This window comes from Thermobia domestica, chromosome 5 (assembly GCF_964235325.1).
Source record: "Thermobia domestica chromosome 5, izTheDome1.hap1.1, whole genome shotgun sequence".
Lineage (NCBI taxonomy): Eukaryota > Metazoa > Arthropoda > Insecta > Zygentoma > Lepismatidae > Thermobia > Thermobia domestica.
Window position 1 is genome coordinate 196,854,311 of NC_137458.1, and position 17,305 is coordinate 196,871,615.

At 33.6% G+C, this 17,305-nt stretch overlaps 1 protein-coding gene across 8 annotated transcripts in view; it reads right to left on the reverse strand.

Moving 5' to 3' along the window:
* Positions 1 to 17,305, reverse strand: part of ABCB7 (ATP binding cassette subfamily B member 7) — a 786,091-nt gene that overhangs the window by 703,521 nt on the left and 65,265 nt on the right. For 3 of the 8 annotated variants that reach the window (XM_081759547.1, XM_081759548.1, XM_081759544.1), the window contains exon 2: positions 5,171 to 5,351. The exons of the other annotated variants lie outside the window; for them this stretch is intronic. The gene's annotated coding sequence lies outside the window, so the exon portion shown is untranslated. The remainder of the gene's footprint in view (positions 1 to 5,170; positions 5,352 to 17,305) is intronic. 8 annotated transcript variants of the gene reach the window in all.

The following is a 17,305-nucleotide window of genomic DNA, read 5'->3' on the forward strand; positions in this document are numbered from 1 at the left end:
ACAGAATAGTAAGAAACAAAATGATTAGTTTGAGATTTTTAGAGAAATTCGTAAATCACTGTACAAGTGTACGAATCATTAGTGTTTTCACTGGTTACAGGTGCGGATTTCAAAGATTCTTATTGTAAACCTTTACAAAACTGTTAGTAAGAAACAACATTTACCTTTTAACTCGTTACTGGACCTATCTTATATTGCCGCATGACAGTTATGAGGTGCAAACTAGTGGTGTAACGAAGTGATTTCCGAAATATTTTGGAGTCTCACTTTTATAGGACAGGGTATTTACTTACGTAAATCAGGTTTTTTTTTTTTTTTTTTAATAATTTGCTCTATATATTCATATCATATATGGGCAGAAATAAGTTTGTTTCGCCTTTATGTTATTATGCAACAACCGGGTTATGCTGGAAGGGGTCACATAAGCTTAAAGCGGAATAAAAACCGCTTCTCGAGTTACATCCGAGAGAAATTGTCATCCATTTGAACTCGGAACCAGGACTAATTGGCCACAAATGCGATACGTCTGGACTCACTCACGAAGGAATCCTGATAAAAATACGTTGTACCGATCTTTACATGCTTCTTAATATAACTGTCAAGAGTCATTTCAGAAGGACAAAAAGATAAACAGTTGCACAAGTGAAACCATTATACAGAATTACCTATGGACAATTTCAAAGTACTACGGAGTACAGAAGAACTAATTTAGTTCAAGTTAGTTAACAACGACTTTTATTGGTCGAAATTAAAGAAATACAACGACTTAATTTGCACATCAGTAAGAAAAGTGAATAAAGATACGAATTATTTGAGTCCAGTTTGGCTCAGACTTATTTATACATAGATACCGAAGATACTTCTCATTTCACTAAATGCCTCTCGTGTGGGGTGTATGACCTCCCCCCCCCCACACACACACACAAAGAACGGCATTTCGATGTATTTTATCAATAGTAAACATTAAAACGAAACAATATTTAGAATTTTTCTTCGATTGCAATTACATAATAATAACAACTACAAAAAAATCACAAAACACACATTTATAAACTTATAATAAAAAAAAATGTTGCTTTTGTAGTATAATCTTTCTAAGTAATGAATGGGGAATTAAGAATATAATACGAATAATATACGGGAGTGAAACGTGGTAACTCACAAATGTGTGTTCATCAAGATTTTACATACTTACACTTTTACGAACATTTTTCGTCTTTTGGTTTAAACTAGTTTAACAGCTGGTTTAAACCAGCCAACCCTGCTAGAGCTTTTTCAAAATGGCTCTAGAGCTTTTTAACATCAATTTTCTCAGGTCAATATCTAAAAGAGGACTGAATGAAAATAACTGAAAATTTTACAGAATGTTCTTTGTACAAATGGGAATATATCATTAAAAAATTATGACTGAGACTCAACTACATTTAGAGTAATAAGGTAGTGAGTTTCAGTAAAAACGCTACCCTTCTACACGCTCGTGCATTGCCAAGATAGCAAACTAGGGCTTGTTGAAATTATTACTTGAAATAGTTTTCTCCAAAACAATTAACTTGTATTTAATATTTAAAATCTTTGTTTTTTAATTTAGGCCTACCTTATATTTATAATTAACTTTTTTTTTATGGGAGCACAATTCATTTGCATTGATTTTGGAGAAGACTTATTAAAATACAAAGGTTTTGAACAATAATTTTAAAATATAAACTTTATAAAAAAGGATCTATTTAAATAACTTATTTAAAGTACACATTCTTTAAAATATTATTTGTCTTTGTTGAACGTAAAATCACAAATAACCGTAAATGAAAAACTTTGAAATCATAAGTTAGAGCTAAGGCGCTTAGATTGGTATTGTAGCATTTTAATAGGTAGATATTTTTTTAACAATCCGATTATTTAGTATCCAAGAGTAAGATTTAAATACAGATCAGTTAAGTTGGACAAGTAGAAATAATTAATAACTGTAATACCAAAAATCACTCCACTGTTTCTCCGACTGATTATGACTAACCCTACTCAACCAAATTCCATTCACAAGTTACGAAGAAACGCACGAAAATGTTACACCACAGAAAGCGCCACACACAACCTTGAAACTTTATTTGCGCTTCATCAAATTTCCTCTAACGGTGTTCAAACTATGTTCTTGTTTGTATTGCAATAGATGAGTGTTGCAGTGCTAAATTTCCATATGAATCTATTTACAAATTAAGACAGATGTCTATTTTCATTCCTTAAAAAAAAAAAAAAAAAAATCGATGTCCATCACCAACCATAAGTTTTCACAGTACTGTTTATACTACTTATTTTAAGTAAAAAATTTCATCCAGCTCTTGTGTTGATGGGAAGGATTTTAAAATGTTGACTGCATTTCCTCTCTGTATTGCTAGGCTTATTCGTTGTAGTAAATAGTGTTTCCTTCTTGGGTCGCCTGACTTCTTAATTAAGTTGATCCTAATTCATTCAAAAATTCACTGGCTTCTTTGCTAAAAAAACCCCATCGTTTCTGTAGCAAAGGCAACAAAAAGATGATCTTCTTTCCGTCTGGAGTACTTTGTATGTTTCCGTTTAACGGCTGCTTCTGCTGCATTTCCTGCTTCCTCACAAGTTAGTGTTATATGTGAAGGAGCGAAAGTATCAACACATGTTACATCCCATACAAGATTCTGGCCCATTTTCCAAGGGATTAAAGTTACTCCGTCCGGTCGTTTACCATCATTTCGAAACAATCCTTGGGGCTTTATGATGCTAGGAACATCAATGCTGGCGAGTGCTCGTTTGATTATTTTTTTAATTCCGTGTGACGAGTGATTCTACCACCACTTCTAATGCAGCTCAAAGCATGTAAGCCTTTCTCGTCCACTCGATCTTGGCACGTACATGTGAATGGGTGGCAAACATTTAGTCCCAAGCGTAATGCTACACATATTTTGAAAATATTATCGTCTAAAAAAGTTCCGATTTTTTTGCAGGTGTAGCTTGTAACCAGGCGCCTAACTCTTTTTTCTGAAGTGCTTTTAGGTGAGCAACGTCAAATGTATTTTGTGAAATTACCTCCTTTCTAGCTATCTCGTTTAGTGGGATTTCATCCCATTTTTTTTGTGATTCCTTGGCCTTCGGAATGGCATTATTATAGATGCCTTTCCATAATTCCAATGCTTCCGACAGATGAGAGATTTTCACTTCAACTGAAATTTTCAAAATGTTGGAGACTAGTGACAACACCCCACAGCAAGAAGACAGAAACACAGGAAGGCTCAAATCCGATGCTCCTCGAACACCCAAACCACCGAACCGTATTGGCAAACTTGCCTGAGCCCATTGACTTTCATCCAAAACCTGATTTATTATTGATTGTAAAGATGTTTTCAGGGAGCCATCCAATTGAAGAACCTTTGATGGGAGAAGCCATGTGGGAGTGGTACGCCAAAAGTAAGTTAATTTGGGGACACCCAAACATTTTTTTAGGAGAAAGAAGGCTATATGTGATGGCAGTCCCTTTAATCTATCTGTCATCATTTTTAAACTGTTCAAATGGTCTTCAAAATAACTTTCATAGTCATCCTCAAGTAGTAGTGCTCCCAAAAACAACAACTCGCGGGCCTGTATTGTCCGAATTCCAGCCAACAAATTCTGAAACTCGGCTTCTATAATTGGATCTGATTTATCCGACGTGAAGAACAGTTCACATTTAGAAGGATTAACTTGCAGACCTATCTTCTTAGATTCTGTCAATAAGGAATTTAGATCTTGTATAACCGTATCTGGTGAGCTCCCGTAATGTGACATCATCTAAATAAAATAAATTTATTTTAGAAGAAAGCGAGCGCACTATTGGGTGAATGGCTACGCTAAAAATCATCGGTCCAGCAGGGTCACCTTGTTGGCATCCTACTTGTGATGAAATAGTTCTATTTTTATAAAATAACAATGATGGGCTAGAATAGCTCTGCCAGAAATATGGATATAGTTGAGGTAAAATTAGTTTCACTTCCTTTAACATGGAGTCTCTTTTGACTGAATTAAAAACATTTTTGTAATCTATTTTGAGGACTACCTTTTTCGAATCTACATTTGCTTTTATGAATGTTCTGGTAACGTGGATGATGGCCTCATTGTCCTTTTTTGTGGCAAATCCCAATTGAAGAGGTTGTAAATAGTTAGTACAACGATTGTAGACCAATGAAACAGCAATCTTTGAAGCCAATCTTCTAAAAACACAACCTACCGCTATTGGCCTGATTCCACAATCTTTCTTTCGTAAGGCACATAAATTTGCTCCGTAAAAATATTTACATATATTTGGATTTGCCTTTCCATTTAAAATTAGATTTGTCATTCTAGTTATTGATTTTAGCAACATGAGCGCTGAATCACCTGCTGATTTGGACGTTAGATCTTTTAAATGTTGAGGCGACAGTCCGTCTATCCCTGAAGCCGAACCGCAGGGAAAACTATGGATGGCCTTTAATACATCATCCTCATTAACTTTTAAGCATGGGTCTAATTCATTTGGAGGATCTGGCATTATTTGAACTCTAGATGGTGATGGATGTTTTCCATGCAGGAGTTTATATGTTTCCTCATTTGCAGGAGCCAAGGTATCTTCTGAGGCTAGTAATCTCAAAGCCCTTTTTGTATCAAACTCAGAAATTTTGGATATTATCCTATTTGTTAAATCAATATTACGTTTTCTACTAGGAGCGGGAGGAGTGTCCATAGAGGAAGTTTCGTTTCGAGTTTGTTTTATGATGTTTGTGACAGATGTTGAGCTACGATTTCTGGGTAGACATAAATTGTAAAAAAGAGAATAATAATAATTTCTTCCAAGAAACAAAATCATTCTTGTCGATGCATTCCTCTACTACAGATGAGTTTTCTTGCTGCTACATTTCTAGCTCCTCTTGGGATTCGTTTAATCAGCCGTCAACAATTATTAGTGAGAGTGACTTGTCAGCTGAAGAACAATGTTTGCTAAATTAAGAATTTCGAAAGAAATTACTAATATTTGCCGTTACCACAGTGTTAAATATGTAGACAAATACAACCACATTTTTGAAAAAAAAAAAAAAAATGTTACCCATTTGGTACTCACAAAAAACTAGTTAACAATGGTTTGTGCAAAATACTCATTGAACACCTTTCTATGATTAAAAATGTGGATACTAACCTAATTCCTGGACAAGCTTTATGTCCAACTTATGCATCAAAAATATTCGTAGATAAACCAGTTGAAGAAGCGGCAAATAGTGTTGCAAAAGACTCTGAGTTTCTTCCTGGGCCTTTTGAATTTGTTGAGAATAATCCTTTGCACCAAGTAGAATCCATCTGTGAAACATTGGAATTATCTCCTGTGTGTAAAATAACAAAGCTTAAGACAGAACACGGACTGCCATCTTAAAAAAAGAAAGCAGTTAAAATTACAAGCACAGTCAAGCGAAAATTGGAAGAATCTTTCCATACTGACTTAGGAGCTCACAAACAAAGCTTAATGCACATTATAAAGATCTTACAGCTTTCATGGTATTTGATATCGATAATGAAATATGTATGCCTGACACCAGTGCAGAATGTCCTGGACCAGATACCCTAATTGATGTCTTAAAAAATGAACTTGACACATTGTCTGACGAAGTAATTTTCCAACAGTGGGTACAAACCGTTAGAGCTGAGCTCATTACACAGATAATGCCCAGTGAAAAATTTTTGCATTCTCTTGTTGATAAACATGTGCATTTCATATCCCATCACTTTCTCTCAAAAGCTCAAGCTCAGTATTTCAAGAAACGAAAGAAAACCTGAAAGAAACCCACTGTTTAGTGAACGATGATTTTCAGAAAACTATACATTTACAGTACAGGATTCAATTCAAAGTTTTCACTGGACTAATACACAAGCGACACTGCATCCGTTTCCCATCTACTTTAAAAAGGAAGACAATATATCTTGCAAATCTATTTGTGTACTTAGTAACCACCTTGATCACAATATCACGACTGTGTACACATTTCAACATCACCTCTTTAGAGAAATTAAGAATATCATACCTAATGTTAAAATGGTCATTTACTTTAGCGATGACGCAAGCAGCGAGTACAAAAATAAGAAAAAATCCATTAATGTCTGCCAACACAAACATGATTTTAGTTTACTAGCAGAGTGGAATTTTTTTTGTCTCATCACACGAGAAAAATTATTGCGATGGGATGGGCGAAACAACAAAACGAGAAGTTACACGAGTTTCCCTTCAAAGACCTTACACAGAACAGTTCTGACTCCATAAGATACATTCAAATACCGTCGAGAGAATGTTACTAGAATTAAATATATATTTGTTTCTTCAGCTGAAATTGAACAAATGGAAACAAAATTGACTGAGAGATTTGAATGCTGTTGACTGGCGAAAGGAACAAGAAGCTATCATAGATATCTCCCTATACGTGACAATCAAATAAGGGTCAAACTTTGATCATCAAACATAGTTTATGATGATTACATAGTATATAGTTTATAGTTTCACAATCAGTAAGATTGTTTTATCTTTACAACTTTGCAAAAGTTTATTATGTAATGCTGGTAACCGCTAAATTTTTAATATAGTTTTATTAAAAGTTTAACTGGAACTTTTACAATTTTGGTCTGGAAAACCTGGAAAAGTCAGGAATTTTAAAATCCCGAAACAGTAAACACCCTGAAGAAACACTGTTTGGGATTGAAATAGGTTAACGATTGACGATTAATTCAAAATTGAACCACAATACTTTCACTTCAATGACATAATTAACATTTAATACTAATTCTTAATGTTTTTTCTTCTGTTCGCGACTTGCATTATACGAAGAGAAAGATTCGATTTAAATTTTAAAAAACTATTTAAATAAAAAATCAACAAAAATGAATTTTAAAAAATCATAATTTTTTCCACCTTGCTTTCAACTTTCCAAAAATGATACTGCTTGGGTGCCTGTAAAGGAAATAGTAAGAGAAGTGACTCCATTGGAATTCTCAACAGTGTCTCGTGGAACACACAACATATGATAAATTATGCAATGAAACATCGTGTTTGTTTATCTCTTCAATGAAAATTGCAGCTGGCAAGAAGTTGTTTTAAATATAAATACACGGAGAAACATTGTTGTGTGTATACTGTAAGCAAGTGTAGTACAGAAAAAAAAGTATCGGTAAGTTACGTTTAAGAATTAGAACTCTCACCTATTGTTAGCACTGCTCATTGATATTTAAAAGTAGAAATATTTGATCATTTACTGTCTGTAATGATTTAAACATCATTCAACTAATGTCAATTGTAATAATTTCAAGCCCAGTTTGCTACCTTGGCATTGCACGAGCGTGTGGAAGGGTAGCGTGTTTACTGAAATTCACTGCCCTATTACTCTAAATGTAGTCTTACTCATATTTTTTTAATGAGATATTCCTATTTGTATAAAGAACATTCTGTAAAATTTTCAGTTATTTTTATTCAGTTCCCTTTTAGATATTGTCCTGAGAAAATTGACGTTAAGGTTAGTCTAAAGGGATGAAATAGTATCGTCAGAAAGAAGTACAATTTTCTGTACAATATATTAACGGGTAAAGTACAAAAATTTGAATTCTTTATCCAGCATAGGAGTTTTGAAATGCGTTACTCCTTTAAACCTTCATGTACTATCGGTCTGGAGTCATAACGCTATTTAGCGATGAAGACAATATGAGAAAAAGAGAGAGAGATGGAAAATAATTTTAACGACAAGATTAGCAAGAGAGAGTAGTGTTGTATTTACGAAGATACAATAGTTATCATCAAATATTTGGAATTAATGAAAGAAGTGGCTAAATTGTTAGTCCATTTTAGAGTGGCATCTTATTTACGAAATATCAATATATAAATTATAGCAAATCACTTCGTAAATAAATATTTCATTAGATTCCCCACAATATTACATGTTATTTTCCATGGAAAGGAGTAGTATACACTTTGGGGTGAGTTTTCTTCTGACGTATTAATAGTTTTCTGAAAACGTTTATTATGATTTTGTTCATATTTTGTACGTAATATTCCAGTATTAAATGCAGCATGTCCTGATTTAATTTTAAAAATCGGTTTGGGTTTGAAGTTTTGTGTTTTTCGTTCTTATGCAACAATGCAACTTAGAAATTATAAAGGACGGAACCAACTATTAATTCCGAACCACAAGCGGGGCTTGAGTGCTGCGTAATTGACTAGTGCAGTAGTTCTCAAAGTGGGGTCCACGGATTCCTGGGGGTCAGTGGGGATCTAGCCAGGGGGTCCGCGACGCCTAAAAATTGAAATGTGTTGTAATAAAATGGAATTCACACCTGCTGGGCAAGAAGTATTTTTTCAGTTACTAAAACAGTTACTAAAAAGAAAGCAATTAGAAATTATACCTACGTGTGTAAATTTAAATGTTTTCCTACTTTACTAAATTTCTGCCCTGAGGCTGGTCAACGGTTATATAGGACTACTTCAAGTGAGAGAAATTTCTTCTTTGTTAGGGCAGTTTTTCAAGAGCAGTTGTACATTAACTGTAAGATGCCTCGGAATTTCATGGATTTCATCTTCAAGTGGCGGAAAGCTCGCAGCACTACCACCAATTCCAGATTTTTTTTTTTTAAAAAAAGTAAATGTTAGTCATTTCTATGCTTATAAACATCAATCCTCCCCCAATTCAGGTATTTAAAAAAAAACTATGAGAAACCTCTCCCAAAATATGTTCCTACATCCGCCACTGCGAGTAACTTTTGACTCAAATTGGTTTCTGTGTGCGCTCAGTATGAAGAGTTGTCTAAAAAGGCATTGCAACATTTGATGCCTTTCCCTAACACTTACTTATGCAAGCAGACCTTTTAACTTATTTGCAGTATTAAAACTTTAAAGCGAAATCGTCTTAATGTGGAATCGGACCTAAAATTAGTGGTGACAAAAATCATTCCACATAGTGATGTGAGGTGGAAAATTTTCAATATCAGTACCAAGTAACAATTCCTCAGCAATCATAAAATTGGTTGAATTCATGTATAGAAACGTTAAAAAGTGAAAGATCCTTTAAAGAATTTGAAAATTTTCATGGCTCAGACAATTTTCAGTACTATGTAGAAACAAGTGAAACAATTTTTCATGAATCGAAATATTTTCTGTCTTATATTGAAAAATTGAAGAACTTTTTATGTCGGAAAATTTTCATCATTTTGAAGCAAAAAGTAAAACAACTTTTTGTCAATCGGAAAGTTTTATTGCTCTGTAGAAAAAGTGAAAGGAATTTTCATAGATTGGAAAATTTTCATCACGATGTAGAAACAAGTGGAAAAAACTTTTCTTAAGCCAGACAATTTTGGATATTATGTATAGTGATGTTGTGAAAAATTTTCCACTATATTTAACTGCACATAGAGCTACAAAATTGAATTTCTGTAGAGGAAAGGTAGTCAGCAACAAAAAATTAATTTTAAAATTAGCTTTTGGGAAATGGAAAATTTGCTAATATTTCAAGTTGGGAAGTAAAATTTTACACACTGTTTCTCTCTCTCTCTCTCTTCCTCTGCGAGCTAATTCGTTTAGCATACACGGCTTTGGCATGGAAGACCTGGCTTTGATTCCCAGCGGGAGCTCATGTAGTTCGGATTCTACGTTAATCAGTTGGTCTCGTCTTATATAGTCTCCCTGCTGAAACGGACGTTAAACTCAAAATCAACTCAATTCAACTCCTCTCTCTCCCTCTCTCTCTCTCTTTGTGTGTGTGTGTGTGTGTGCAAAGTGCAGAGAACATACATCGAGTTCGTAGAGTACAAATATCCCATTTTATTATTTAAAATTTCAATTTATTAAAAGTCATGAATATTTTCCGATTCATAAAAACATACTGCACTTATTCCTACTTCGTTGTTTAGCCGTAAAATTTATTAGTAATAAATATTGTCTTAAAAAGTTTCATGAAGTGAAAATCTAACGATTTTTCATTTCAAGAATGTTTCAAAAACTTCAATGTATTCTTCCCTCAGAATCCACCTTTGATCTTACAATATTAGATTTCGTCAGTTTAATACTTATAAGACAGTTTTCTCATAGCTTTACTACTTTTATAGATCTATATACTGCAACACTTATGTATAAGTAGAAATAATATAAAGTGCCTATTGTAAATTTTTGACAACCCAAAATTCGAGTATAAGTAACTCATGAAAGAAAATACTGACCATTTTCTGGAAATAAACATTTATTTATTCATATATTCATTCAGAAGAGAAAGTGAAATATAACTAATAAGGAAGCTGATTTGTGTAGATGTTCTTCCAATAAAATAATAAACATGAAAAGCTGCACTATTAGTGCTGCGTTCTAAAAGCGATATAGTGGAAAATTTTCCACCAAACATCACTATACATAATATCCAAAATTGTCCGGATTATGAAAAGTTTTTTCACTTGTTTCTACATCGTGATGAAAATTTTCTGATTCATGAAAATTCCTTTCACTTGTTTCTACAGAGCAATAAAACTTTCCGATTCACAAAAAGTTATTTTACTTTTTGCTTCAAAATAATGAAAATTTTCCGACTCATAAAAAGTTCTTCAATTTTTCCATACAAGACAGAAAATATTTCGATTCATGAAAAATTGTTTCACTTGTTCCTACATAGTACTGAAAATTGTCTGAGCCATAAAAAATTTCAGATTTTTTAAACGATCTTTCACTTTTTAACATTTCTATACATGAATTCAATGAATACTGAGGAATCGTAACTTGATCACTGATATTTGTAAAGAACGGAAAATTTTCCGGATTAATATAGAAGAAAAAATTCCCCCTCACATCACGGCTAAACAACGATGTAGGAACAAGTGGAGTATGTTTTTATGAATCGGAAAATTTTCATCACTGATTCCACATTTCAATGCAATTATGGAAAAAAAACAAAGAATTTCATTTCTCACATTAGTGATCCCACAGATTTGAGAACGTTGTTGATCAAGTGAATTCCCTTTTTTAAAAAAAATGATTTTTAGTCTTGAAACTTACTGTATTTTCAATTGAAATTTCCTTCACTAGGAAACAATCATGTATCTTTAGAATAAATTACTTATTGCATTATTTTTCTGGATCTTTTTCTTGTCAGTAATAATTCTAATTAGTATATTTTTAATAGCATGTAAAATTTCAAATTAGCATTACAAGGGGGTCCGCAGATCACTTCCCGAATGAACAGGGGGTCCGCGTTATCGGAAAGTTTGAGATTCTGGGCTAGTGCATAGATCAACATGAAAGATCGATCCTCACAGTGTATTCCATTACCCAACATAATCTCACGTCCAGGGAATATAAGGGAAACGAGACCCGTACTTTTTATTTTATTTTTTTTTTCGGATGAAGAAAACAAGCATAGTGAGATTTCTTGCTAAGTTTATTGTTATATATAAAAATTGTACTCTTACATGTTAGAGAGTATATTTTTATGTATGAACTCCCTTCCTATGCATTATGAGATGCAGAAAAAGATGAAAGGTGTAAATTCAATTTTTTTGTTTATTAAGAAAGCATGTAACGTAAATACATGCAATGAAGCAATAGCGGTGGGCGTCAGTGTTGTTTTTATGGAAAAAAGAGCTGTTACAGTGTATCCATTTTTTTCAAAGTAGTAATTTAGATACTATATGTCTAAGCTATGTAAACACAAAATAGTCTATAAGCTATTGCTTATATGCTTAGCATAAGCGTCTTCGGCGCAGGAGACTCGAATTTGATTCCCGGTGGGAGCTCATATGGTTTGGATTCCACTTAAGGGGACATTTGCCATTTTGAGATTTACTCATATTAATGCATTACTCATGTTCTGTCTGCATGAAAACACGATTACATTGACTATATGTATGATTAAAAGTGATTTTATACAAAATTAGATAATTAATTGCTGCATAAATAATTATTAATTATGTATTTTTATTACATGTCTTTCTCTGTTATCAATTGTCAGAAACATTTTTTTAAAAAAGTATATGATTCTTTACACATTTCTCATTGACATAAAATAATAATACACGTAAATATCGTGACAGATGTTAAATTATTATTAATTGAAAATGGAAAAGTGCATTGCTGATACTACTGAATTCCGTATGAGGAACAAACTTTCAGTTTTGAGCACTATTTTTGTGAAAAAGACTTTATTTATTCCTATATATTGCATATCAGGCAAATCCCTATGTATTTGTCTTTTGATTGGTACCACAGTTTTGGATATAGACATATGCATTTCAAAATAAGACATGAAACAATTTCGTAATATGTAAAATGCACTCTCTTGGTTTGTGAGGTGGCGCCTCCCACTTTAGGCGACGTTTTTTTTTTTTTTTTGTTTTTTTCGGAACTTCTTGCAGTCTGGATAAGTCTTGACAGAGTTACCAACGCACAATTTTATTCAGCTAATGGGACGCAACGATGTCCTTCCGGAAGTAGGAAGAGAAATAAGCTTTCTAAGGCTATTCGTTTATCTTGGATAAAAAGGCGTTAAATAGAAGATAGCTCCAAGTGTGACACTTCTGTTTGTGTATCTTTGGAAGAAACAAGTGAAAGTTCTATGGAGGTTCCAATTGCAAGGGATGAATCAGATGATAAAGAAAGGTGAGATTTATTTTACTTTCCATCCTGATTATTAATTACTTTGAACCGACATAAAATGATTCTTTTATAAAATTATCATTCTATCTAAATGTATACAGGGAAAGAACATTGTAAATCCAGTTTTGTGGATTTTACACCAAAACTAATTTTGTAGTCTGACTGAGCGTGTTCTTTACGCAAATAGCTGCTTTTAACATCCAATTTACAGAGGAATGATCAAAATTGTTTACTACTTTGAGTAGTCCAAAACATCGTGTGCAACGTATACTTTTACGGTTGGGTACAATCTCAAAATTGAAGAAAAAAATGTACTTACCATGTTCTTTCCCTGTACCCTTCACATGTTTCACTAATCTTTTAGTGGATTATTATAATATTGCTAGGTGTATTATTTTTTAAAAATACAATTACTGAAACATTTGCGTGTTTAATTTTATACAGCGATACATATAATAATAGTATTATGCGTAATGTTATATATGAAGGGCTTGGAACAATATGCCACATTAAACAAAAAGTCACTATTTTTACGATTCTTGCATATCTTACGACCTGCAGTAGTCGATTTGGCTTTAAAGAAGTGGGGGAACACTCTCTAGGTATTAATATAACATGCTCTAATAGATTGAATAACAAAATTATTATCTAAGATTTCGGGATAACGCGTCCGAGAACGAAATAAAGTAGGGGAACGGATATTCGATTTTCTGGTAAATGGAGAACGACGTTCTCCGTATTCCCTCCAAATCGACCACTGATAACTCGTTGATCTTGACAAGTTTGCAAAAATCGAAATTAGGGTCAATAGATATCATAAGTATTCTTGTTTAAATTACTTTTTTATGAAGCAATGGCAAATTTCACTTTTCTCTCCGATCATAAATATATATTAGTTCAGCGTCCCTTGTCAGCAGCGAGGCTATATGAAACATGGTCCTACTGGTTAACATGGAATCCGAACCACAATCGTTCTATACTCTCCCTTCGGGACTCAAACCCAGGACCCCTTGCACAGAAGCGCACGTGCTAGCCACTAGACCAGCGACATATATATATACACGTTGTTCACTAACTTATACTTAAAAGTCTTTTTTTTCGTGCGATTTATTTCTCTTATTTAATTTCAACAACAAATATTTTCTTTATGTATCGAAATGTTACTTTAAAAAAAAAGGTCTGAAATTCAAACTTTAAATCTATACGTAATTTATTAGTGGAAAGCATTTAAAAAATCATACTTAATTTACAGATTATTCCTACTAAGTAATTTTTAGATATACTTGGTCAACTCACACACTTGAAGGGGACTCAGCCTCCTACAACAACATTCAGTTGTTTGTTTACATCAAAACTTCCGGCAGCATGATTTTCGCCCGCAACGTGTTTTTTTTTTTTTTTTTTTTTTTCGTCGTGGCTTTTGCTCCACATGATTTTCTACTCTTGGTTATTCCCCGAAAAGTCATGAAACCGAGTCTAAAATTGAACTGTTTTAATCTATCTGAATTGCAAACGAAAGAACAAAACCAGTTTCACATTTGAACTTCAAATAAAAGTTACTTTTTTGGTTTAATTTTCGAGCGACAATAGGAGATAATATAATAGTCATAGAGAAGAAAATCTAATTCGAATTTTTAAAAAGATAAACACATTTCGTAGCCCTACATACAGGAAAAAAGTAATTTTTCGCCATCTGTCCTTCAATTATTCACCCTATTCACACTCTCGTGGATGCCATACCGTTCAACATATAAGCACCAAATTTCTATAAATTTCATTTTCATTTCTATAAATCTATATATATAAAAGAGAACGCACAAATCCTTTGTGAACTCATCACGCTAATACGGCTGAACCAATTTCTTTCATTTTTGGAGGGTTATTAGGATTTGGACCCTAGATGGTTTTTATCATATCACTTTAATTTTTAATTACCAGTGTCTTGAGATAATTGACCATTCAAGTGTCCATACGTACAAATCCTTTGTTATTAGTTCATCATAGGTAAAAATAAACGTATTTATATGCAACCCGCATGACCATGTGACTCGGCGGGTTAACATAAATGACAGGCGCTTTGAAAGCGAAAAAGTAAAAATTATCTAAGTAACAACGTTTATTGCGTTCCGGGGTGACCGCAGCGAAGCGGGGTGAACGCTGCTAGTTCTTTATATTATTATTATTTTATGTCATTTTAGCTCTGACACTGAGTCTCTACCATCTCTTGTAGTGGAGCCCGAAACAGAGATTGTTAGTCGCAATGACTTTCCAAATGGCTATCGAATTGTAAATTTGGGACACATTCTCAAGTGGTCCAAAAAGCTCCAAGAAAACCACAGAAAGATATGTGTCTTAGGAAAAATGGATTTTCATAGAGAGAGACGTTTAGGACTAGTGTCTTACCTCTATTTCAAGTGCCGCGTGTGCAAACGCGAAGTATGTCACTCTACGGAGGAGGAACAACAGTCTAAAAGATTTGTAATCAATACTGCAGCTGTTTGGGGTACTGTTTCTATTGGAAGTGGGTATTCTCATCTAGAAGAATTTCTCAGTATTATGGATATCCCATGTATGAACTTCAAACTATTCAACAAGATTGAACAAGATTACCTGTAAGTAATAATTGACAAATCTGTTTGATCTTTCCAGGGATCTTTCCAAAAAAACTGAAAAATAGACTTTCCTACTTATCAACAATATCACAAGTGGCTAATATAATAGTTGCATTGATATAATTCTGTATAGAAGATTTTATCACAATAGAACTTGCGCGTAGAAAGTAATCTTAGTTACAAGCAGGCCCAGCCATAGAAGTCTCGGGGTGCCATAAACATGTTAGGGGGGGCCCAAGTCATAAAATAGTTGTTACAAATATATACATTCATGATTTTTTGTGTTAATATAGTATATGATGCATTGAGATCTGCGAGCCATGAAAAATTTAGGGAGGTCTGGCCCCTTGCCCCCTTCTAGTTGCTGACCTGGTTACAAGGGCAACGTAATAGTTTCAATTGCCAAAAATGTGGAAAATTCGAAAAACTTAAGAACATAAATCGGTGATTTCAGCTTTGATAGCGATCAAATATGACGGATTTATAATAAATTACCTTTGCTTTTGAGAAAATCTTTTTTTTTTTTTCTTATGCACCGCGACTAAGGAAGGCTGTAATGATGAAATAAGCGATAATGGTGGAATGAAGGAAGTGGAAGGAAATTAGAGAAATCTAAGGGAAACACTTACGCGTTGTTTGTCCACCATAAAGTCCACATTGGTGGGACGGTGGGGTGCTGACTGCCACAGCCAATTATTGGTGCTGACTGCCACGATAGCGTGCTGACTGCCACGAGCCTGAGAGAAAATTGCTAGACGTAACATTACCGGACGCCAAGAAGCATGAAAGAAACTAGATGATCCTTAGGATCGTGTTGTTCAGACCAACACATAACAAAGGTAAACAGGTTTCTGTATGTACACTCATGTCCAAAATTATTGTTACATGATTATAAATATGTTGTTCTAGTAATATAATTTGATAACGAATTCGCCCGGTATTTCTTATAATGTTAGTATGTGTATAATCGGCAAAGACAAATATGTGGTAAATTTCATGTCAAAAGAGCAGTAAATAAGAACAATAAAACGAAAATAAAATTTTCTTGTCCATTTAGTTACATTTTATTTTACTCATTATGATTTTCGTATTTATAATTCTTTTCCTATGAAATTTATCACAAATATAAATTTCCTGATTATACACATAATATAAGTATTAAAAGTACTCTGCAAAATTATCAAATTATATTCTTACAAGAAGACAGTTATAGATATGCAACAATAATTTTGGACATGAGTGTACTTTCAGTTTTGTCAGGGAGCGGTGCGTACAAAATTGGTACGATTTATGTATTTTCACTTGAACTCCCTATGTCAGCATGAACTGTGTACAGCTGCGCAAATTGTTTCGAGCAGCTCTTGAAAGTTCCATCAAAAAAGCACTGCTGACTGTACCTCACAAGGGAAGTTTAGGAGAAAGCACTCGCCTGCAGAGAAACTAAGCATGCCATTTGAAGTCCCAATTTATGCTGATTACAACAAGCTAATAAAATTCCTGTACGGTTGAGAACGGTTCGAGAAATTCAACTTGGAAGTTTATATGAGAAAATGAGGATATCGCATTTATACGCGTTAAGTACAACATAATTAGTAACGAATGTTGACATACGAATTGAAAGCTATCGGAAGTAACAGAAAAAAAGTGTTTCGGAATAACTAACGGGTTTGTTAGATACAATTGGTCATTACATTGTTCACAATAATCATAGGTTAGATATGAAAATTGATCACTGTTGTTCTTCTGTTTTATGAATAAATGACGCAGGCAAAATACTCCCTTGCACCATGGACATTTTATATGTGCAATTGTGTTGCATCCCTCAAGAGAACAGTTCGCAGAACTAAAGCAAAAAGCATATTCGACAAGTGATTCAAAAGTTATAGGCCTATAATTTGTTCGTAACCTGCCTTGCAGAACGCAAACTGAAACAATCCTATGTATCGCGGTGATCGGAAGTGATTCGTATGGACACGAACTTTATTTGATTGTTTCGTTGGTACATTATAACGTCCAGATGAAGAAGATTCATACTATGTACAAATCTCCTGTTATAATCTTT